This window comes from Scyliorhinus canicula, chromosome 12, assembly GCF_902713615.1.
Source record: "Scyliorhinus canicula chromosome 12, sScyCan1.1, whole genome shotgun sequence".
Classification (NCBI taxonomy): Eukaryota; Metazoa; Chordata; class Chondrichthyes; order Carcharhiniformes; family Scyliorhinidae; genus Scyliorhinus; species Scyliorhinus canicula.
In genome coordinates this window covers 16,836,023-16,859,500 of record NC_052157.1, presented here as the reverse complement: position 1 = coordinate 16,859,500, position 23,478 = coordinate 16,836,023, and the positions used below count along the sequence as shown (strand labels likewise).

The 23,478-nt window shown below is 42.8% G+C and overlaps 1 long non-coding RNA gene across 1 annotated transcript in view; it reads left to right on the top strand.

The window, feature by feature from the left end:
- Positions 1-7,889: 7,889 nt before the first annotated feature.
- LOC119975130 overlaps positions 7,890-23,478 on the top strand; it is a 242,587-nt gene continuing 226,998 nt past the window's right edge. The window contains exon 1 of the long non-coding RNA XR_005462662.1: positions 7,890-8,599. This is a non-coding gene — a long non-coding RNA (uncharacterized LOC119975130). The remainder of the gene's footprint in view (positions 8,600-23,478) is intronic.

Genomic DNA, 23,478 nt, shown 5'->3' with positions numbered 1-23,478 from the left:
CGGTTGTGGGGGTGAGGACCAAGCAGACACGAGGAGGGTGTACAAACTCCACATGGCCAGGGCTGGGATTCGAACCTGGGTCCTCAGCGCCGTAGGCACCAGTGCTAATCACTTTGCCATGTGCCACCTAATGTTGGGAAAGTTGAAGTCCCCAACTATTAGCACCCTATTTTTCTTGCAGCCACTGTAATCTCCTTACGTATTTGACACTCAATTTCCCACTCTCTTCTTGGGGACTGCAGTACAATCATATCAAAGTGATCTCTCCCTTCTTATTTTTCAGTTCCACCTATATAGATTCAGTGGGCGAACCCTCGGATATATCCCTTCTCAGTACTGCCGTGATATTCTCCCTAAACAAATGCAACTCCCCGTCCTGCCCTAACTCCTGTTCTATCTTTCCTACAGCATCTGTACCCTGGACCATTGAGCTGCCAGTCCTGCCCCTCCCTTAGCCATGTTTCAGTAATAGCTTTAATATCCCAGTCTCATGTATCCATCCATGCCCTGAGTTCATCTGCCTTGCCCATCAGGCCTCTTGCATTGAAATAAATGCAGTATAATTTAGAATTCCTTTGACATCTGCCCTGCTTTTTCAGTCCATCTACCCGGTCATGTTTTGTACACTCTCCCTGTGTTTTATTTCTCTTAGCCTTACTGGATCCATTCACTGAGTTATCCACCGTCTCTGTCCCTCTGTACAGTGGCCCTTTTTGATTTTTGACTTTGGTTTCTCTAACTCATCTTTCCCTTGCTGCCTTTTGTTTCTGTCCCCCTTTACTTCCCTCCGACTTTCTGCATTGGTTCCCATCCCCCTGCCGCACGCTGTACACCCTGTACAACATAGAACTCTCCTTGGACACCAATCCCACCTCTACAAAATAGAACTGCCCTTGGACACCTAACCCACGCTGTACAACCATGGAACTGTCCTTGGAAACCTAGCCCACCGTGTACAACATAGAAATGTCCTTGGACACTTAACCCACTTGGTACAACATTGGAACTGTCATTGGAAACCTAGCCCATCCTGTACAACGTAGAACTGTCCTTGGGCACCGAGCCCACCTGTACAACATAGAGCTATCCGTGGATGCCTAACCCACCCTGTACAAGATAGAACTGCCCTTGGTTACAGAACCCATCTGTACAACATAGAACTGTACTAGCCTGGGCAATATGGAAATGTCCTTGGACACCTAACCCAACGGTACAACGTAGAACTGTGCTTGGGCACCTAACTAGCCTCTGCAACATGGAATGGTCCTTGGAAACCTAATCTACCTATACAACATAGAACTGTCCTTGGACACCTAGCCCACCCTGTACAACATAGAACTGTCCTCAGGCACTTAGCTCACCCTGTACAACATCGAACTGTCCTCAGACACCTAGCCCACCCTGTACAACATAGAACAGTCCTTGGACAACTGTCCCACCCTGTGCAACATAGAACTGTCCTTGGACGCCTAGCACACCCTGCACAACATAGAACTGTCCTTGGATGACTAGCACACTCTGTACAACATAGATAGAACAATCCTTGGACACAGAACCCAGACTGTAGACCATAGACTGTCCTTGAACACCTAACCAGCATGTACAATATAGAAATATTCTAGGACACCTAACCCATTCTGTACAACATGGAACTGTCCTTGGACACAGAACCCATCATGTACAACATAGAACTGTCCTTGAACACCAACCAGCATGTATAATATAGAACTGTTCTAGGACACCGAACCCATCTCTACAACACGGAACTGTCCTTCGCCTAACCCACCCTGTACTACATGGAACTGATCTTGGACATCTAGTCCACCCTGTACAACCAACATAGGACACAAATCCACCTATACAACATGGAACTGTCATACACCTACCTCAGCCTGTACAACATAGAACTGTTCTATGGCATCTAACCCATCTTAACAACATGGAACTCCCCTTGGGCACCGAGGCCACTCTGTACAACAAAGAACTGCCCTTGGACACCTAACCTATCCTGTACAACATGGAATTGTCTGTGGATACCTAGCCCACCTTGTACAATATAGGACTGTCCTTGGTCACAGAACCCACCATGTACAACATGGAACTGTTCGTGGACACAGAACCCACCATGTACAACACAGAACTGTCCTTGGACAGCTAACCCACCCCCTACAATGTGGAACTGTCCTTGGGCACTGAACCCATCTGTACAACATGGAACTCGCCTCGGACAGCTAGCACACCCTATAAAATAGAGAGCTGTTCTCGGACACCGAACCCACCTGTACAACTTGGAACTGTCCTTGGACAGCTAGCCTACCCTGTACATGATAGAACTGTCCTTGAACGCCTAGCCCACTCTATGCAACACAGAATTGTCCTTGGACACAGAACCCACCATGTACAAGATCTGACTGCCCTTGAACACCTTGCCCATCCTGTGAAACCTATAACTGTCCTTGAACACCTTGCCCATCCTGTACAACATAAAGCTGTCCTTGGATACCGAACCCACCCTGTTCAACATCTGATGTCCTTGGACACCTAGCCCGCCATGTACATAATATAACTGTTCTTGGGCACCTAATCCATCCTGTATAACATATGACTGTTCTTGAACATCTTGCCCAACCTATACAGCATAGAACTGTCCTTGGACAGCAAGCCCATCCTATAAAACATAGAACTGTCCTTGATCATCTAACCCACTGCGTAAAACATATGACTGTTTTGGGACACCAAGCCCACCCTGTACAACATATGACTGTCCTTAGATACCGAACCCACTCTGTACAACACAGAACAGTCTCTGGGTACCTAACACACCCTGCACAACATAGAACTCTACTTGGACACCTATGTCATTGTGTACTGCACCAAATAGATTAATTTGTCCATAAAGTTCAGTGCAATTTATGTGGGTGCGTTCACAGCAGAGGCTGCAAACAGTTGCTACCTTTAAGCATTAATGGACAATGAAGATAAATATTATCTTATTTTTGTCTAATTCAGATCACGTTTAACTATTGACTTTATTATTAAATAGTCTAACACTATTACTTTCACACATGTAGTTTCAACCATTTCATTTTTTTGTTTATTTCGTTGATAATTGCATTGGCATTTGATGCTTCCCAATACATTAATGTCCCATGTTCAGCCAGCTCCGAAGGATTCCAATATCTCACAGCCCCGAGTCTGAACACTACACTTGAGTGTTCATAACTTTGGTTGACGTTATTTTTTCGTCAAGGAGATATTGGAGCAAAAGAAAGAAGTAGGACATTGAAGAAGAATTAAAGTAGGAAAGTTGAAACAAACAAGAGTCGTTGCAATAATTATATTTCTGAAGCTTCAAGTATTTGACTGATAATGGATACGAAGCTCGAGTCTTCCTGTAAGAAGTCAGAATGACACCTTGACGTTTTTATAATGTTCTCCAATACCCAATTAAAAGCGAGGTCAAATTTTTGGCTCCGAATTGCTTAGTGATATCCGCTATGTAATCAAATATTTGCCAGTACGTATCTTTTTCTGGCGGCAATTGCTTGCATACCTCAATGGATTATACAGCCCCAAGAACTGAACAGCCCGATAAAGGGTTAATTTAGTCACATCGAATGGTTCTGAGGAGCGGTTTGAATCACACGATGTGAACACTGGTATCTCACTTAGAACAAAATCTGGAATGATTGGGGTGAAAAGTTCGCCATAACAAGCTCCAGGGCAGGGAACTCGAATCTTACAATATCTGACAGCAAACTGTAACTTCATTTGACCCGAACAATTTATTGCTGACTCAGATTTGGAGTAACTTCCTCAAACTAAATATCCTGGGCAACGCAAGCGTGTGACTTCATAAACTTTTGGCCACACAAATGAATCTTTCTCGCTGACAACGCAATGCCTTCAAGGGAAGCAGCAGGAAAAGATAAATGTGAAGAAAGTATTAATTTGCAATACAAATGGTCTCTCGCGAGAATCTAGCTGTAGAATTAAACCATCAGAAAATTGAATTATTGGCTAAAATATATCTGCAATTGGAGGCGGGTTGTAGGTGGTCTCCGACCCTCTTATACAAGTTATTGTTTGATAAAAATGTTGCGCCCGTCTTACCGAGACTTCAGTCGCCGTCTCCGATTCATTTCCTATTTTTGTTCCATTCATGTCGCCATGAAACGTTGCAAATTGTTCGCATCTAAATATCTGAGTTAGATGAAAGTTTCATTTTATAATAAGACCTCTAATCAGTTGTTGCAATTTGCAGTGATACTGCAACTTTATTACCACTCACACACCCTTTCTGAACACCAAACCAATGACAATATTTCGTGTCTAACTTTTAAATTACCTTGATAGTCTTTTGAGCCGCCAGTAACTGCATACAAATAATCACAATATTGCACACAAAGCGCATGTAACAATACAGTTCAAAACTATATGCAGTGTTTTGACTATATAAATGTGGGCGGCATGGTGGCACAGTGGTTAGCACTGCTGCAAGTTACAAATCACAGTGCCGGGGGCCCAGGTTCACATTAGCTTTGGGTGACTGTGTGGAGTCTGCACGTTCTCCCAGTGTCTGTGTGGGTTTCCTCCCGGTGCTCCGGTTTCCTCCCACAGTCCAAAGATGTGCTGTTAGATGGATTGGCCATGCTGAATTGTCCCTTAGTGTCCAAAAGTTAAGGTTACGAGGGGTCTGGGCGCTCTTTCAGAGAGTCGGTGCAGATTAGAGGGGCTGAATGACCTCCATTCTTTTGTACATAATTATCATATAAATATCCGTACATGGATAATTACACAGAAATAAACCAAAGTCCCACATATTTGTCATATATAATTACATATCTTTAGCTACATAATTATTTTTTAATAGGTCACTATGTATTTCTGGAGTGTAAAGTATCGACATATGCCTGACTTCTCACCAAATATCATGAGTACCTGGGTAGATATTTACAAATCACAGCCTACCAGTCTGTGGTCCGAGGTTTGTTGTAACGTAATGTCCCAAACCACTCATTTGATTCGAGGTCAAGTGAACGCATTTCCCTCCTAGAGCTAAAACCTCCCAGATCTGATCGACTTCCACGGGGACGAGGGATGGATCACCAAGAGTAGCAAATGAGATGTATCTACATTCAATATTCCGTTGTTGTGCTAACCCGAGGAAGGCGGACAAGGCACGTGCGAGACAGATCATGTTTATAAAACTAGTCCGAAATATTTGGAGGTGTGAGGGACACGTGTGGCCAGCTGTTTAAACACAAGAAGCACTAGAGCTTCACAGCAACTCGTGGCACGCCAATAAACAGCGAGGACAAACGCGTCAAAGCAGGTGAGTGTTAAGTGGAAACTGTACCAATGGGACCACTCCCACTTCACAATAACAGCCATTTCCATCGACCCAATACTGACGGCAGTGACTCAGGAATCCCTTCTCCCCTCGCATTCCTCTTCCTTAAAGATTTATTTTATTGCATAACCTACCCCTGAGGAAGATTTGGTTCATACTAAAATACGAATTAGGAACAGGAGTAGGCCACTCGGCCCCTCGAGCTCCGCCATTCCATAAAATCAGGGCTGATCTCATTGTAATTCGACCCCACATTCCAATCTTAAAAGGTTTCGATCACGGTCGCCCCTTACTCGTCTGAGCTCTAATGGATACAATCCTAACCTCCCCAACCTTTCCTCGTAAGAAATTCCGCCAGTTTCTGGATCTGACCTAATACCTCCTTGCATTGCTCATGTCAAATTGGGTCTGTCAACACTCCTGGGAAATGTATTGGGATAGCGGCGCTATGGAAAATAGAAATATAGGAATAGGAGGAGGTCATTCATTTCATCGAGTTTGTTGTTGCGTTCAGTGAGATGTTGGCTGGTCTGTGCCTTAACTTGCTCCACCTGCCTTGGCAACTTGCTGTTGCTGGTGTTGTATGGCGGTCTGGGACGGTAAAGAAGATATGGCCCCCTTTCAGAGGGGGGAGAGGAGATCGCCGGCTATGGTTTGGACGGGAAAGTTTAGGACTTCCAGGAAGTTTTCATTTCCAGAGGATGGCCAGCAACTGGAAGTAGCTGTCAGGGTCGGAGATTAAAGACATGGACACCTTTAGCAAACAAGTGGATGCCATGAAGGCAGGGCTGTGTCATTCAGGAACAGCAGCAACATATGGGCTGAAGGGAGGTCTGCATTCAAACCCTCGTGATCAAACTTCAGAACAATATTTTGGTCGCCCGCTCCAGTTTGTTGGCTTTACCGGGTCTGTGCTGTATAATCAAATTGAGATTAACTGTAACCCGTTTATTTATTCACTGAACTCACTCCCACCACATTGATCGATTCTGGATGTATTTCAGAACGGGTCAATTTAAATATCCGTCAGACACACACGTATTGTGGGGGGGAAATGGAAATGGCTTATTTTCCGTCTGAATTTCCTTTGAATCCATTTTGTGCTGGCTGACCAGGACGTGGAGACTGGAAAGTTTTTTTTTCCTTTCTCAAGTAACGCACGGAGCTTTTGAGAAACAACACGAAAAAGAAACGCAGACCACAAAGACCTTTTTATTTAAATTTGTTTTGAATTTAGCGGATTTGCATGAAAACTGCATGAAATGACCTCATCGCAGCTGCTATTAGCTGTTTAATTAAGTTACGAATGACAGGAGGAGACGGAGGACGTGCTTGGAATCTTATTAGCGCTTCTTTCACACACTCAGACACAGGCGCTCTCTCTCTCACTCACACACACACACACACTCATACAGAAACAGTGTGTGCGAGCCAGTGAGACTATCAGCACTAACCAGTTTACACACACAGACCAGTGAGAGAGAGAGCCTGGAGACGCTCAATCTGCCAACTCAAAACAAATTTCACCCCTTTAAGACTGAAATTCACACACTTGGCAAATAGCCCGCCCTTTTCCTTGAAATTGTCCACTTTTAAGTGAAACTTTTTTTTTAACGTGGAAAAGTTCACCAAAGATTCTCAAACCTCTCCTTTTGTATCAAAACACCTCCTCCCAATGTTTGACCGTGCCTGTAAAACAAAAACACTAATCTAAAAAGAAAAAAAAATACACCATGTTTGGAGGAATAAAGGTGGCTGCCCTCGTGGTCATTACCACTTGTGTGCCTACCACGCCTATTGAGCCTCGGCAGGCAACTGTTTGAATAGAGGTTATTTGGGGTCAATTAGCGAGGTTAAGATTGTAGTCTGCTTTCAATATTTTATTTAAAAAATAAAGCCGTGCTTGCTAGGGATCTACTTGGCTGTCTAACTCGAACATCTGAAATGTAACAAGTATAATATTAACAGGGAGGGGGGGGGGGGGGGGAGATTTTGAGTGCACACTCATTGAACCTTACAGTACAGAAGGAAGTCACCCAAAGATATGAAGGTTATGTGCATTGGCCATGCTAAATTGCCCAGAAAGGTTAGATGGGATTACTGGGTATGGGGATAGGGTGGAAGTGTGGGTTTAAGTGTGGCGCTCTTTCCAAGGGCCAGTGCAGATTCGATGGGCCGAATTGCCTCCTTCTGTACTGTAAATGCTATGAAATCCGGCTCTTGTGCCCGTGTCGGCTCTTTAAGAGAGCTTATTTGTTTCTCACTATTCTGCTCAGTAATGTTAAACTCCAATATATTGCTGATACCGTATGTATTTAATTACCGGGACGCTTCCTGCAGCAAGTCTAATAAAGGCTACACCGTTTTATCAACTTCAGCCAAATTATCCCGAGATTATCACAATTGCATCCAATTTGTGTATTTCAGGCAGTGCTTGCGACCTAGTTACATAACCACAAATTAAATTAGCAGCCTACAATGGTTAATACAGCCCACGTTTTCTTTTGCAATTAATCCGGGATCGGAAGAAATATGATTACATGCACTAATATTTCAACCTGAACACGCTTCTGAACAGCAGGTACCCTGTTGTAGCAAGTCTGCTGCCTTAACAAGGTGTCTGGGAATTTGAAAGCAAATTGAAACTTTTCCAATTGCCATTTGCTCTCTGCACATAGACCATGGGCTCAAATGTGTAAACTATGCAGAAGTGAAGATCCATGTGCATTTGTCACCAGAACTATATAGCTGTTGGATGAATGCACGCTTTAGGTGGAATGGTGGTGAGTTTGAGACAGAATGGACAGCCAAGTTCAAGTGCAAGTTCGTGGGCTTTATTGAGAGCTCTGCTCCTTCCAGTGTCGGGCCTTTTGTCTGGCCCAACAATTGCTCTTTATTCCTACCCTGTACTTGGCACTGCTTGGGCGCCTGTGCATCAAACTTAAAGCGCACTGTTGTGGTTTTGGGACTCAAATTATGCTCTAGTCCAAATTTCTGCCATAATCATATACGTACTCCCATTTCAGTCTGATTGGCATCGATACATGAGTAAACGACTCAACACATGGTAGCAATACGTGTCAGGATACGCTTTTTAAAAAAAGAGTGGGGGGGGGGGCGGTGATTTGGTAACTTTTCAGTATCAGCGGAGACGAAAGATCGCTAAACTTCAACAACTTAGGCACGTTGGCATTCGGAAGAAAGCGAATTCTAAAAAAGGAACTGCATTTTGACCCCGAAGACAAGGTAAGGAATGTCTGTCTATGTATTTGTTAAAGCTGCTGGCTTTTGGGACGGGGTGAGTGTGTGTGTGTGTGGGGGGGGGGGGGGGGGGGGGGGGGGGTTGTTGGGGCCAGAGACGGTGTGGACATCGAGAAGTCGAATTCGAACTGGCTATGTTGTGGAATGTTGGTGCTTACTGGTATTTGAGAGGGAGGGGAAGGCATGTCCAATCTTTGAATAAATCAGAGGTCATTGGCGGTTGCTATCTGGGTAGTGACACCGTTTGACCCGACACAAACTAGAGCTAGGACTATTAAGTGATCCCACAATGAGGTTGCCTCTGACACAATGCCTGAGCTGAATTGCTAACCTTCCGCAGCAATGTCACCTCAGCCAGCCGTCCCTCACTTCCAACACGGATTTGTTAAGCGGTGTCATTGCTGAATCGAATAATCCGTTTAATCGATTATATTAACCTTACAGGGTTTTTTTTTTTAAACGGACCAAAGGCAAAGTTCGCCAGACGAGTTCATACATAAATCACAATGGACAGTGCCGGGGAGGAGGTGACATTTAAGCTTGCTTAGAGCTGTCTGAATGCATTTCCTTGACCCGCCACTCAAAAAGAATTTATATAAAAAAGTTACTTTTTCGCTATTTATTTTGCAGATTAATAATCTTGTAGGTTCGATTGAAACCCCAAACTGGGCAAGCCAAATCTTATACTTTCTGATGGAGCAATTAAATAGAAAATGATTATAAGTAACTTGGAAGATGCATCATCGAAAGCATCTCACGTTCAGTTTGGTAGGGCATGCACTAATTGTACATATGTATTTTGTAATAAACTAAATTACATTAAGATCCTGCACAAAATAGGCAATCTCCAACTGTCATGCTGTCTTATATTAACATTGAAAGTTATGAGAGACTTTACACAGCACATTATTGATCAACTGGTTATTCAATAATAAATTTCCCCCGAACAGATCCACCATATAATTTAGGCTTTGACTCGGTCAACAGATCAATTAGCTGTGTTGCACTGGAATCATCTGGGCAGAGATTAAACACCGTCTCGGCGTCCAGGACAGCTCGTGTGTTTTTTTTAAGGGTCACGGTTACTGAATGGTGTTATCCTGCCAACAGCTTTACGTGTCAGGGATATTAGATCACTCAGTTGTATCGGAAATGGATTGAAAGCCTTGGGGTTTATTTGGTGTTCATTGGGTGGCGTACCCTGCAGTAAAAAAAAGCTCTAAAAGGTCAGCCTGTGACACACACTGACCAGCACCAAGTGGCTCACGGGCCAATTCTAACTTTGCGAATTTGCAGTTTCCTGGAAAGTAAAGGGAGGCAGGGAGGGGGCACATTTCTGTGTATTTAGTTTGTGCGGCATACAGGTAATTACAAATGAAAGCGTTTTTATTCCTTCGTGACATTGGAGTCTGAAACGAATCGCTAAATGACGACAGGCAAATTGTTGACCTGTGTTCCGAATGGTGAAACAAGAAATAAGACAAAGCATTCCCGCCGAGTGTTTGATCGTTTCTTTCCACAAACAATTCGGAGGGATGCTGCAACCCGGTTAGTTGTGTCGGGAACAGGGGATGTGTGCTGTAAATGGACTGGAAGGAGGGGTGGGGGTAGACACCATCCTAATTCTCGAATCAGGAGCTTGTGATCAATCCCCCCACTCCACTGTTATAAAATGAGGGCTCGATTTGTGTTAAAAATGAAACCCATGTACTTTAAGGAGAAACTGGGAGAGTGACGGCGGTTCCTGCGGGATATCGTTTCCCCCCATCGACCGGGCAGTGTATGGAGCGGATTGGTTGAGTCGGGTCTGTGAATACGGCGCCTGGCTTGTTCGCTGTTTGATGTCAGAGGCATGAGGAATGCGACGCGGAGCTGCAATTGGGATGTCGCCCCCCCCCCCCCCCCCCCCCCCCCCCCCCCCCCCCCCCCCACACACACACACCCGGAGGGGCAGACGGAAAGGGGGTTGGCTATTTCACAGCCAGCCATTTTGTATTACGGTGCAGTTTTAAGTCTCCAGCTCCCAATTCACCCCAAGAAGATTTCCTAAACGCAACCTGAAAGTTGTGAATGTGCCAAACCCGCGCACAAACCGCTTGCGCAATGCAATCAGCGGATGTGTGAATGAATGAATGTGATGTTTGTCAACGCGGTTTGAGCACCAGCCGTTTCCTCGCTAGAATACTTCTGTCTACATATCAAATAATGTATTTAAATAAATAATCAACCCTGTGTCTCTCAGCTAGACTAGGCATTAACACACCGCCCAATCTCCAAGCGCGACCAAAGATTCGGAAATTCGATTTTGACTGACGCCCAGGTCAATTTCCCTTTGACCCCCCCTTTGGGTCCAATTCTTGGAGATTCACCTTTATTGTAATATTTACGTGATCGGAATATTAAACGCCCACCTCAGGAACATGGCGCTGAGGAATCGGAGTTGCCAGCGACTGATACCATTTGCAATAGCGTAAATAAACAGGGATGCCAAGGGAAGAAAGCGAATAAACCCTTCCGGTTCTTTGTGTAACATTATTCAGAAAATCGCGCGATGGATCCTAAACTGTGTCATTGCCCTTGCATCAGGGCGATCCGGTTATTGCGGATTATTTATTGAGACCATATGCATCATTCTGTGTATGATATATATACTTTTAAACTTCAGGATCACGACGAGTTTCATATCGGGGGAAATTAAGAGAATGCATCCCATCAAGGCAAACTAGACATCTAATTTGCCTCCAAATTTCCCAAAACTCAACTAAATGAAGAGGCAGGATATTTCTGAAAGTGGTAGGGGCCACGCATTGAGCTTTCCGTCACGTAGCCCGGTTTGGGAGAAAACAGAGTGGCAGAGAAAGGGTTCTGAATGTTGAAGCAATGTGGCCACTTGATGGACTTGCGATTTCTGAGGGGTTCCGAACAATAAGTAATTGCCAACGGGCCTTCGTCTTTATGACCGAGTAGGATAACATTTGTACTGCCTCTCAGTTCCAATTGTCATCGCTTTGAGCCGCTTTGCCACGACCTGACATGTGATCATGAGGACAGGATAATACATTTAAACAAAAAAACAGAATGGCTTGCAAATCCGTCAATTTCAGGATTTAGACTTAAAGGTTTGTTTTCTGTAGGATTGTACATTACTTCTTTATTTTAATAACGGGGCGTAGTATTTTTAAAAAATAGACTGGCAAAATGGGAATACAGAAGGACCAGGACTGGGTGGCGTTTAGCAGAGAGTAGTAAGATCACGTGATCCCAACAGGACTGGTTACGAATTGTTAATGTCTTTCGGTTCAGGTCACTGTGACAGGAGTAGGAACTTATTAATTGGTATGTAATAATAAGAATTTGGAATGCAAACCCCATCAACCCGAATCTAATGGAACTGACCATCAGGGTTAAAGGTACACCATAGGGAAGAATATCTGCCCAGGCCCGCATTGTAAAATCAAGAAATTGCTTGGGCAAAGGTGTAACCTGTTATTCTCACTGGCCTTTCGTCTTAGTTTGACCCTAAGTTCCACTCTATGTTTAAGAAGTGCAGAGCATTCCTTGCAGCCACGTTAGTCCCAACCTGTTCAACCATCGGTAACCCATTTACATTAAAATGGTGGCAAACTTGACCAGTGTATCCACCTCTCCCAGATTGGATATTATTTTTGTAAAACTCTAGCATTCTGCTAGAAGGAATTAATCAGGTAAACAAAGGAGTGTGTGTGTGTGTGGACTGGAGGGTGGGGGGAGATTGGGTCCCATGCCTACCTTTCTGTCCCCTCCTAATGGTTCTCGTTGCCCTCAGCAATACCGTCGCCCCAAATCGTTAGGCGATTGGGAAATATGTGGGGAGGTGAAAAATAGAATGTTTTCAATTTTCTCATATTGGATATTTGGCTCCTCCCTTCTAAGGTCTAAAAACTCTGGCCTCGCTGAACCTAGCGGTTTACTTATTCTTTTCAAACTTGCTGTCCTGACCTTCATATTTCCTCTGGAAATCTCAACAATAGGAACAAATGATATTAACATTGAAAAGCCCTTCACACAATGAACTGATTTTCTTGAGAGTTCGGATTTTGTTTAGGACTATAGGATGACATATGTTCATAAATTTAGAAAGCGTGGCGACATTACATTCTCTTGTTCAAACAATCAGACCATAAATCTACAACAGTTTTAGGTCTGGCTTGGGTTCGAGCGTATGGAAGTTGCAAAGGCTCAAATTTCCACACAATTGATTTTCCTGACGGTTTATAGGAATCCGCGTTTTTCATCTGACGTGATCGTGACGGATAATGGGGTATTATCAAATTGGAAACAAAAATACCGATTAATGAGGTATACAGAAATGCTAAAAATCACAATTTTTAAAGAAAGTTCTGACAATGAACTTTTGAAAGATTTTCAATGGGTTGAGGTTTCGGGCGAGCTGTGTTAAAGGGTTGTGTTAAAGCATTGATCTGCCTTCACTCTTCCAGACGTTGAGCAAGGCCACTGGTTAATGCAGCAGCTATTTCTTATTATTTTACTGTTCTGTTTTACAGCAAGTCCTGACTGAATACTTCCCCCTCCCCTTTTCAATACTAGAAACTGCCACCATGATGACAAATGTATACCATGTTAAGAAGTCTTCCCGATAGACCTGGAAAGGGCAGCACCGCTTCAACCCTATTCAACAACGGGGTATCCAACACCCTCCTTCCCCTCCAACACCCCCTCCCCTACCCACATGCCACCCCCGCTGCTTCAATACATAACACAGCACAACATGCTGTGCGAAATCGAATTAAATCACTTCGTGTTCCAAATGTATATACTTTTTAAATTTTCCTTTCAATACCTATCTGCCGTATGGGTAACCTGATTGAACTCTTACCCTATCACTGCAAATTTACCTAAAAAGAAACGAGATTGTCGGGGAGGGGACTTCTTCCTTGTTTCTGTGCTTCGGTAGAGGTTCGAAAAGGCACGGTGTACGTGCGTGCTAAGTATGGGCGCTCCATTAACAGGCAGTGCTGCGTGTTCGGCAGCAGTCATTGTGCCTGAGCTAATGCACCTGCTAGTCTGATTACATTTGAGCACTGTGTACAGTAACTCAATAGCCTTCCCCACAATGCTGTCTTTAGATCAGCACAATCCTCCTTTTTCTAGGCACTTAGACCCACGTTCTTCAAAGCAAATTGCCCTTTCTATAACCCATTTACAACCAATTGCACACACATCTGTTTCCCCCCCTTGAAAAAAAATCCCTTTATGAAGCCCGATCTGTAAACCTACCACCTTCTCCTCTCTCATTTAACTCGTTGTCCAATTTGCAATGAACAAATATTAGAACGATCCAAGTCAGTTTCACAAAGGAAAGTTATTGATTTTCAGTGTCCATGTGTTTATAAGGCTGTTAGTTATTACTGTGATGTCAACAACGTAACCAGTCATTGATGGCTGCATGTAAAATATCAAAACGTCATTATGAAGGTTATATTTATCACATAGAGAAGTTTCTTTTCATTTCCCACATTGTCAGTGGGTTTACCGCCTCAATGTTTCCTCTAAAATTAACACGGTTAGTTACATCGTCTCAGGATGCAGTGATTTTGAAAACATCTTATGCATTTTGAGTCTACCGTCTCCTCGTGTCGGGCCCAAATTAACATCTTGCCTCAGCCTGTGACAGAATAATTCATTGTTGGCGACATTTCTCCACTTGGGGAAGGAAGATTATCTTCAAGGAAGATTATTAACACGTGAGCTTTCCAATGTCTATGATTTGTGAATGAGATTTTCCAGGGTCATCATTCGATAAAGATGTGGATTATTAGCACGACCTAGAACAACAAAGTGTTCCGGAATCACTGACTTTTCAGTTTTGATTTCTATTTATTGTTCGCTAAATCCGGATCCTGTAATATCTAGGCCTTTGCTCCCGGCGTTGACAGATTCGCACCATCTGCAATGCTATCCCACACAAAGTTATTCCAGGAATAATGCGAGACAATGACAGACCGGATTGACAATGTGCGATTAAAATAAGCTGCATTTGGACAGTTTCTACATCTAAATGGATGACTCAAACGCATAAACCTATGGTTAGACTAGTAAAATAGAAGATTAGACCCAGCGTAAAAGATGTATTAGAGATAACTAAAATACTGAGACATTCAGATTACATTACAATCCCACTTTCAGAGATGCGTGCATCAGTTTGAGTGTTCATCAATTTAGGGCTTGATTTTTTTTCGCCTTTAACGATAAACAAACGGCCAAATTATCCCATTAACTGTGGTGAGTTGTTTGAACCGACTTAATTTATTTTGCTAAATGCAGATTATATATTGGAAATTCTAATAATGGGTGAATTTTCTTAATATAATTAGCTTCAATTATCATACAACTCCGTTTCTTCAAATGAACTGCTCCGTTTTGAAAGAGGCAAGTTATCCTGTAAAAGGATGCCACTGCAAACCTGCGAAAAATACCACATTTGTAATCCAAGTTCAGGTGTTCCAAATTTCAACAGACGTCATATTAACGCCTAACTGGAAAAAGTGCAGGCTTGGAATATGCACAGCATACGGATTTGCATAAATATTGGAGGAAGAGGTTAGATTTGGATAACTGTGTACAACCCGGTGAATTAATTTTGCGAATAATAACATTTCCGAGGCTGGCAATATCCTGGCAGCGAGGGTGCCCCACTTGCACAACAGCCAAGCGACTAGGTATCCAATTTAAATGATCTCCGGGTTCTCGTGTAAAGGTGCCCCACTTGCACAACAGCTAAGCGACCAGGTATCCAATTTAAATGGTCTCCGGGTTCTCGTGTAACTGAGTTTGGGCGATCATGTGTGTGTCAACTGGATTCCTCCACAGCTGAGAAACCAGCACACATAGAACAGGTCTAACAAAAGGCGAGGAGATATGTTTGACATGTTGACAGGGTGAGGTGAAGTCAGGTGAGTGGAGGCTCGCTCGGAGCATAAAGACTGCTGTTGGTCTATTGGACTAATTCACCCAATCCTCGGGTGTAAATACCATGAACATCCAATTAGACGAATCAATGCGATTCGCAGTGAGTTGACACCAAACATGAAATTCCAAAGCCAATTGGTTGAGGGAAGAAAGGAGTTCCACTGTTGGAGGCCGTTGGAAATAGGTAATAAAAAACACGGTCTGATAATGAAGAAAAATTAACCAAGGAGCCAGAAATGTGAGCAAGGGAAAGACTGAAAAGAGAAGATAAAGTTTAAACCAGTGATTAAGAATGCAACATGAGGGAATCGGAAAAGTAAAATGGTTCGTGAACCATGTTCAAGCAGTAGGATGTTTGTGAAACCCAGTCGTGTTCAGGCGAGGTGGCAGGGAGAGACTATCTTGGCAGATCTGATAAGAGCTACCACTTTTGAACACCAGCATTTTAAAGCACTTTTAACATTTTAGTTGAACACTTGACATGATTGCCAATTCTCACTAACAGTTGAACCTTGTACAGTAGTTTGAGGTAACAAATTGCTTCGTATGGGCGATGAGCTCTGGAGAGATCACACAGAGAGGGGCTTTTCACAGTGACTTCATTGCATGTTAATGTAAGACTACTTGTGACAATAAAGATCATTATTATACAAAATGCATGAGCCTTGGGCAATGTTAGACATTATTATAAAAATGTGGAACATGCACTCAGACCTGATTATTGATTTTGGGGTCAATTGACTGATTCTGAAATGAACTGGATCAATATATGTCGGTGATGGAGACTGAGGATTATATGGACATTGTCGATACTGCTTGATTCTTCTTTTCATGAAGGAGAGAAAGAAAAATCTATACGGATTGGGTTTGATAGACCAAATTGCTCCTTTTCGCCCTGAAGTTCATGTTTTAAAAACTTTCAATTTACTGAATTGCCAGAGAACCTTTTAAAATCGTACTGCAGATATGTTGGAGCTGGTGTAAGGCTGAATCAAAGAATGTGCCTCCATCAGATGGTTTAAGAGAATTCTATTTGGATAACTTCATACAGTTTGCAGCAATGTAAAGCTCAAACTTTTACCCATATAATTCAGACTGTATATTGTAATTGTCCTACAATATTAAGTTATCTATCAGATAATTATCAGGACTCTTCATTTTCAAATGCATAGAATTTAATGAAAAGGATCTGCCTTTTTTAATTTGGGTCCAATTATTAGTCACAAATGCAAATGATTCTCCATATTTCCCACGTCCAAAGATATTTATCTAATGAAAATACAGAAATAGGGAGTAGAAATGTAATTGCTAACTTTGACTATATTTTAGGGCAGCACGGTGGCCTAGTGGTTAGCACAGCTGCCTCACGGCGCCGAGGTCCCAGGTTCGTTCCCGGCTCTGGGCCACTGTCCGTGTGGAGTTTGCACATTCTCCCAGTGTCTGCGTGGGTTTCGCCCCCACAACCCAAAAATGTACAGAGTAGGTGGATTGGCCACGCCAATTTGCCCCTTAATTGGAAAAATAATTAGTTAATCTAAATTTTTTTTTTAAATTATTTAAAAACTTTGACTATATTTTTACAAACCAAAATCTTCAATGTTATCCCAAGAATTCAAGCTCATCCTGACATTAGCACTTTCATTTTCATACACTGGTCTACCTTTATTGTTACATCCAGACTGGCCTACTCTACTGCTTTCCTAACCAGGTTAAAGTCCAACAGGTTTATTTTGAATCACTAGCTTTCGGAGCATAGCTCCTTCATCAGACAAGTGAAGAGGTAGTTTACACAAACCTACCTTCACTCACCTGATGAAGGAGCTATGCTCTGAAAGCTAATGATTCCAATAAACCTGTTGGACTTTAACCTGGTGTTGGAAGACTTCTTACTGTGCCCACCCCATTCCAATGCCAGCACCTCCACATCATGGCTTTCCTAACTGACCTCCTATGAAATCTTGCACTCACCCAAAGTTCTGCAGCTTGTATTCTAACTTGCAATAAGTTCTGTTCACTCATCACCACAGTGCTCACAGACCTAATATTGGCTTATGACCAAGCAATCCCTTTAATTTAAATTAATACCCTAATTTTCCAATTCCTGCATGGACTTGTTCCTTCCATGTCTGTTATTTACTCCAGCTGTGTAACCATCTTAGAACTCCAATTTTGACCAGCATGATTTCATGTATTCAGTTGTCTAAACCCTAAGCTCTGGAATTCTCTCCCTAAACATCTCTGCATCTCAATTTCTCTCATTTAGCTTTAAGATGCTACATTAGCGTACCACTATGACCATGCTTTTGGGTACCTCTTTATATGGCGCAATGCTAAATGTTATCCGATAATGCTCGCATGAAGAACTTTGGGATGTTTTATTTTGTTAAAGGTGTTACTTAAGTGAAAGCTATCGATCATTGTCTCGTGATCATAGGCAGATTACTTCCCATCTGCCCTTCCTCTTCCTAGGGATTTATGGCATAAACTAATCCAGAAAAGATCAGAAATCAATCTTGTACTTACGCCATTCTTTATTTTACTTCTGCCCTGCAACAACACTGAAATGGCTCTCACCAAAATATCAAATTATATTCTCCTTGACTGTGATGATGGTAGCAGGTTGACTATAAATCTTGGCCCAGAAATGCATGTTGCATTAATTATGTCATTGTCCCGTGTGAAGCAGATGTGGTCTACAAATAGTACCCAGGTCATATTATGAATCACATTCCATCATAAACTAACACAAGAATCAATATAGAATCATATAATCATAGAATCATGTGCAGATTGCACACCATTCAATGTAATTTTACATGTAGCAATTGACTTTGAAAATCAATATTCATCACAGCATATAATCTGCATGGAACTGTTGACACTGCTTGGCATTGTATGTCTGATCAGACGTGTAATATCTGAGTAGAAGGTGCGCCTTGTTTTTTTTATTGGTGCAAAGAAACATTTGATAAAATATCTTTCTGCAATTTCCTCTTCAAGGTGCTAAGTTATGGAATGTAATTGCGTGGATATTGGCATACCTGTGATATCTCGTGTGTTCGTTCATCAGATGAGCCAGGCATCTGTGTGTTGGTGGGAGGTTACTTGTGGGGAGGGGGGGGGGGGGGGGGGGGACGGGGACATAATAGCCAATTCTGTCCTCAGCTGAAGTCCCCACGCACAAGTACTTTCCAGCAAGAATCCTTATTAGCCCAGATATGAGGTCAATTGGACCCTAAGTGCTGCTGGGGTAGACAACAACCGACTCAGAACAAAATGTGGACCAAATCTTATATCTGTGGTTGGTATAGTTCAGTCTTACACTGTGTGCTTCCTTAATCTACTGCATCATCAGAAGAATTGATCTGTGCCCCCTACTAAGCAGTATTCTCATAGTTACAATATCATCATTTCACAGAATTGCTCACCCGCCAATATACAATAGAAAAACTAATGAAACTGCATCAAACGTGAATGAATGAGTGCAATGAACATAGAACATACAGTGCAGAAGGAGGTTATTTGGCCCATCTAGTCTGCACTGAACCACGTAAGCCCTCACTTCCACTCTATCCCTGTAACCCAATAACACCTCATATCCTTTTTTGGTCACTAAGGGCAATTTATCATGGCCAATCCACCTAACCTGCACGTCTTTGGACTATGGGAGGAAACCGGAGCACCCAGAGAAAACCCACACAGATACGGGGAGAATGTGCAGACTCCGCACAGACAGTGACCCAGTGGGGAAATCAAACCTGGGACCATGGCGCTGTGATGCCACAGTGCTATCCACTTGTGCTACTGTGCTGCCCACAAAGACCTGCAATATCTTTCTTCGTAATAAGAAACTTAGATGAAAATAATAGTTCAGGCTGAAGAGTGTAAATGTAGAAGAGGAGGCAAGACAAATCAAGAAAAACACTTCTATTTATATAATGCTCTTATATCGCAAAGCTCTTTTTTTTTAAGAACAGTACAGCACAGAACAGGCCCATCGGCCCTCGATGTTGTGCTGAGCAATGATCACCCTACTCAAGCCCACGTATCCACCCTATACCAGTAACCCAACAACCTCTTGAATGGGATTGAAGAGCAGTTACTCTTATAGCGGGAAATAAAAGGCCAATGCACACAGCAAGTAGTCACGTGCAGACAGCAGCTCACTGAATTAACAGTTAACCTTTTTCTGCTGTTGGTTGAGGGATGAATTGACAGGACACCCAAAGTGCTCTCTGCTCCTCAAATATTTCTATGGGATACTGGAGAGCCAGCAGAATAAATAGATGGGGCCGTGGCTTAACATCGCATCTGAAGAACTGCATCTCTGATAATGGAACCTCCCTTCATACTTTCCCGGAAGATTGGTGAATAATAGGTGCTTTGGCGGTGGAGACATTTAAACTCCAGCCTTCTAAATGGAAAGCACTAACTGAATAACAGCAAGGCCAGGGTTTAAAAGCTTGAAGATTCCAAGAATTTAGGGAAAGTGTGTGAAAGGGCATGGGGGGTTTAAGGTCCAAAGGTGGACTATGTTTGAGTAGGAAATATTGTAATAACCTCAATATCAACCTCAAATATTGTAATAACCTCAATGAAAATAAAAGTTGGAGTATTTTGTGCTTGGAATAAGAGAAAGGCTGGAATAAAAGAAAGATTGGGAATAGCTTAATTAAATATTTTGAATGGTTCACACTGAGAATAATTAACATCTTGGAGCGAGTCACATATTGGAGTGTAATTTAGGGTTCTGATGATTTTTAAAAAAAATTGAAATGTAAGTGTAGAACTTAAGCAGCCTTGATATCAGAGATTTTTTTTTAGCTCATTCTCTTCAATTGCACTTTATACTTTCATTTTTGGAGTTGGAATTGACTTCTGTACCTGAGTGATGTGATGAAAGTCTTCGCTCTCTGATTGGCGCAGTCTAACTATGAAACTGCTCAGAATTTGGACACAAAAAGGCCATTGTGGCAAGCACTGATACAAATCCTCTTCTGATGTTGGACTTTCAGGCAAATCATTAGAGAAGAGCTGTGGAAGCTAAATACTTGTGCTTGATAGTGACGCTGTACCAAATCGTAGCAATGCATCGATTGACACTTGGTCTCTCTCAATGCATCTATTATCTCTGTGCTACCAGACTGCTTCTCCAGTACACTGCCATAAACCGGACACACTTACCTTCAGTGTCTGGGCCCCAAAACATACTCTGCACCTTTATCATTGATTCTAATTCCCTACTTGACTACTGCCCCAGGTTAAAGTAGATTGTGCGCATTCTATTTTACTGCAATTTGACCTTTTGATCCCATAATCTTCCCATCGCAAAACTTCCCTCTCCATAACATTGTTTTCCTCTGTGCCTGCCTCCAGTCTATCTGCTGCTGAAATTCTCATCCAGTCATTTATCAGTTACATACTGTACTGTTTGAATGTTTTCAATGCTGGCCTCCCATCTTCTATAAACCTCTGCTGATCCAAAGATTTGCTGCTGATATCTCGTCCCAGACTAAGTTTCACTCAGCGCCCTTATTTACTAATCTCCATTTGCTTCCATAGAAACCTTACAAAAGTTAAAGTGCAGGAAGAGTCCATTCAGCCCATTGAGTCTGCACCAGCAAAAATAGGTAAAAGAAGAAACGAGCCACTCATTTTAATCCCACTTTCCAGCACCCAGTCCGTAATCTTGCAGGTCCAGCACTCCAAGTACCTTTACAACAAGTTGACTATTTCAGCCTCAGCCACCAATTTAGGTAGTGAATTCCAGACACCCACCACCTTCTGGGTAAACAAAAATGTTTCTTCATGTGTCCTCTAACCCTTCTACCAATTGCCTTAAATCTATGTTCCCTGTTAACTGACCCCTCAGTTAGGGGAAATAAGCCTTTCCTGTCTAGGCCTCTCATAATTGTGTACACCCGAATTAGGCCTCAGATGTTCGAAGGAAAACAACCCCAGATTATCCAATCTCGCCTCAGATGTGCAATTCTCAAGTCGTGGCAACATTCTTGTAAATCTCCTCTGCACTCTCTCCAGACCAATTATTTAATTTTTAATTTTTATTTTTTCTATAAATTTAGAGTACCCAATTCATTTTTTCCAAGTAAGGGGCAATTTAGCGTGGCCAATCCACCCAGCCTGCACATTTATGGATTGTGGGGGCGAAGCCCATGCAAACACGGGGCAGCAGGGTAGCATGGTGGTTAGCATAAATGCTTCACAGCTCCAGGGTCCCAGGTTCGATTCCCGGCTGGGTCACTGTCTGTGTGGAGTCTGCACGTCCTCCCCCTGTGTGCGTGGGTTTCCTCCGGGTGCTCCGGTTTCCTCCCACAGTCCAAAGATGTGCGGGTTAGGTGGATTGGCCATGCTAAATTGCCCGTAGTGTCCTAATAAAAGTAAGGTTAAGGGGGGGGTTGTTGGGTTACGGGTATAGGGTGGATACGTGCGTTTGAGTAGGGTGATCATGGCTCGGCACAACATTGAGGGCCGAAGGGCCTGTTCTGTGCTGTACTGTTTTATGTTCTATGTTCTAATGTACAAAACTCCATATGGACAGTGACCCAGAACTGGAATCGAACCTGTGACCTCGGCGCCGTGAAGCGGCAATGCTAACCACTTTGCCACCGCGCTGCCCTCTCCAGACCAATTATGTTCTTCCTGTAATGTAGTGACCAGAACTGTACACAAAACTGAAGTTGTGGCCTAACCAGCATTTTGTACAGTTTCATCATTACATCCCTGCTTTTATTTCCAATACTTCACCCAATTGGAGAAAGTGTTCCACATGCATTCTGGACCACCTTGTTCAGCTGTCCTGCCACCTTTAACAACCTGTGGACATGTACTCCAAGATCCCTCACTTCCTCAACCTTCCTCAATATCTTCCCTTTTATTGAGTATTCCCTTGTTTTCTTTGCCCCCTCCATATATTACCTCACATTTTTCCACATTGAATTCCATTTCACTTTTCTCTGCCCACTCAACATTCATCCATCCCTCCATTCGGTAGAAATGAGAATTCTTGTTTTGCTTATTTTCATGAATGATCTCATGCTTCCCTATTTTTGTAACTTCCTTCAGCTCTGCAAACCCATCTGAAATATTTGTTTCTTTCATCTTGTGCATCCTTCCTACTCTTCAGCCTTTAGCTGCCTCGGGTCTATGCCCTGAATTTCCTCCCTGCCCTCCACCTAGCTACTCTTCCTTAAGTCCTTCCTTGAAACCCACCTCTTACACAAACCATTTTATCGCTGCTCTCAAAATATCATTTGGGTGGATGTTGATTCTTGTCTGATTGCATCTTTGCAAAATGCTTTTGGACATGTTTCTCGCTGAAACCTTCTGTATAAATATGTTTTCTCGACTTGGTATACAATAAAAAGCGTGCAGGGCGAACTACCTGTGGTAGCCTTTACTATTAATGTTATTTCAATTTCAAGCTTAACATGTCTATGTGAAATAGAAGCAGTATCAAGAAACTAAGTGTAGGAGAACATACATTTGAAGGGCACATTGGCCATAGAAGCAGCACATCAAAGGTTCTCCAGACTAGAACCAGATAACAGGCTCAGAATAAGAGGTGGGCCATTTAGGACCGAGATTAGGAGGCATTTGTTCAATCAGGGGGCGGTGTCTATTTGGAATTCGCTCCTACCGAGAACAGTGGAGGTTCAGCCATTGAATCTTGTTTTAACCTGGTGTTGTAAGACTTCTTACCGAATCTGTTTAAAGCAGAGGTCGACAGATTTCTAGATATCAATGCTGTCGCGGGATAGAGACAGATAGAGTGGGAAATGACGATGATGTAGCAGATCAGCCATGTTCTAGTTACATTGTGAAGCAAGCTCCATGAGACGAATGGCTCTGTTTCTATGACCCCCATGTCCCTAACA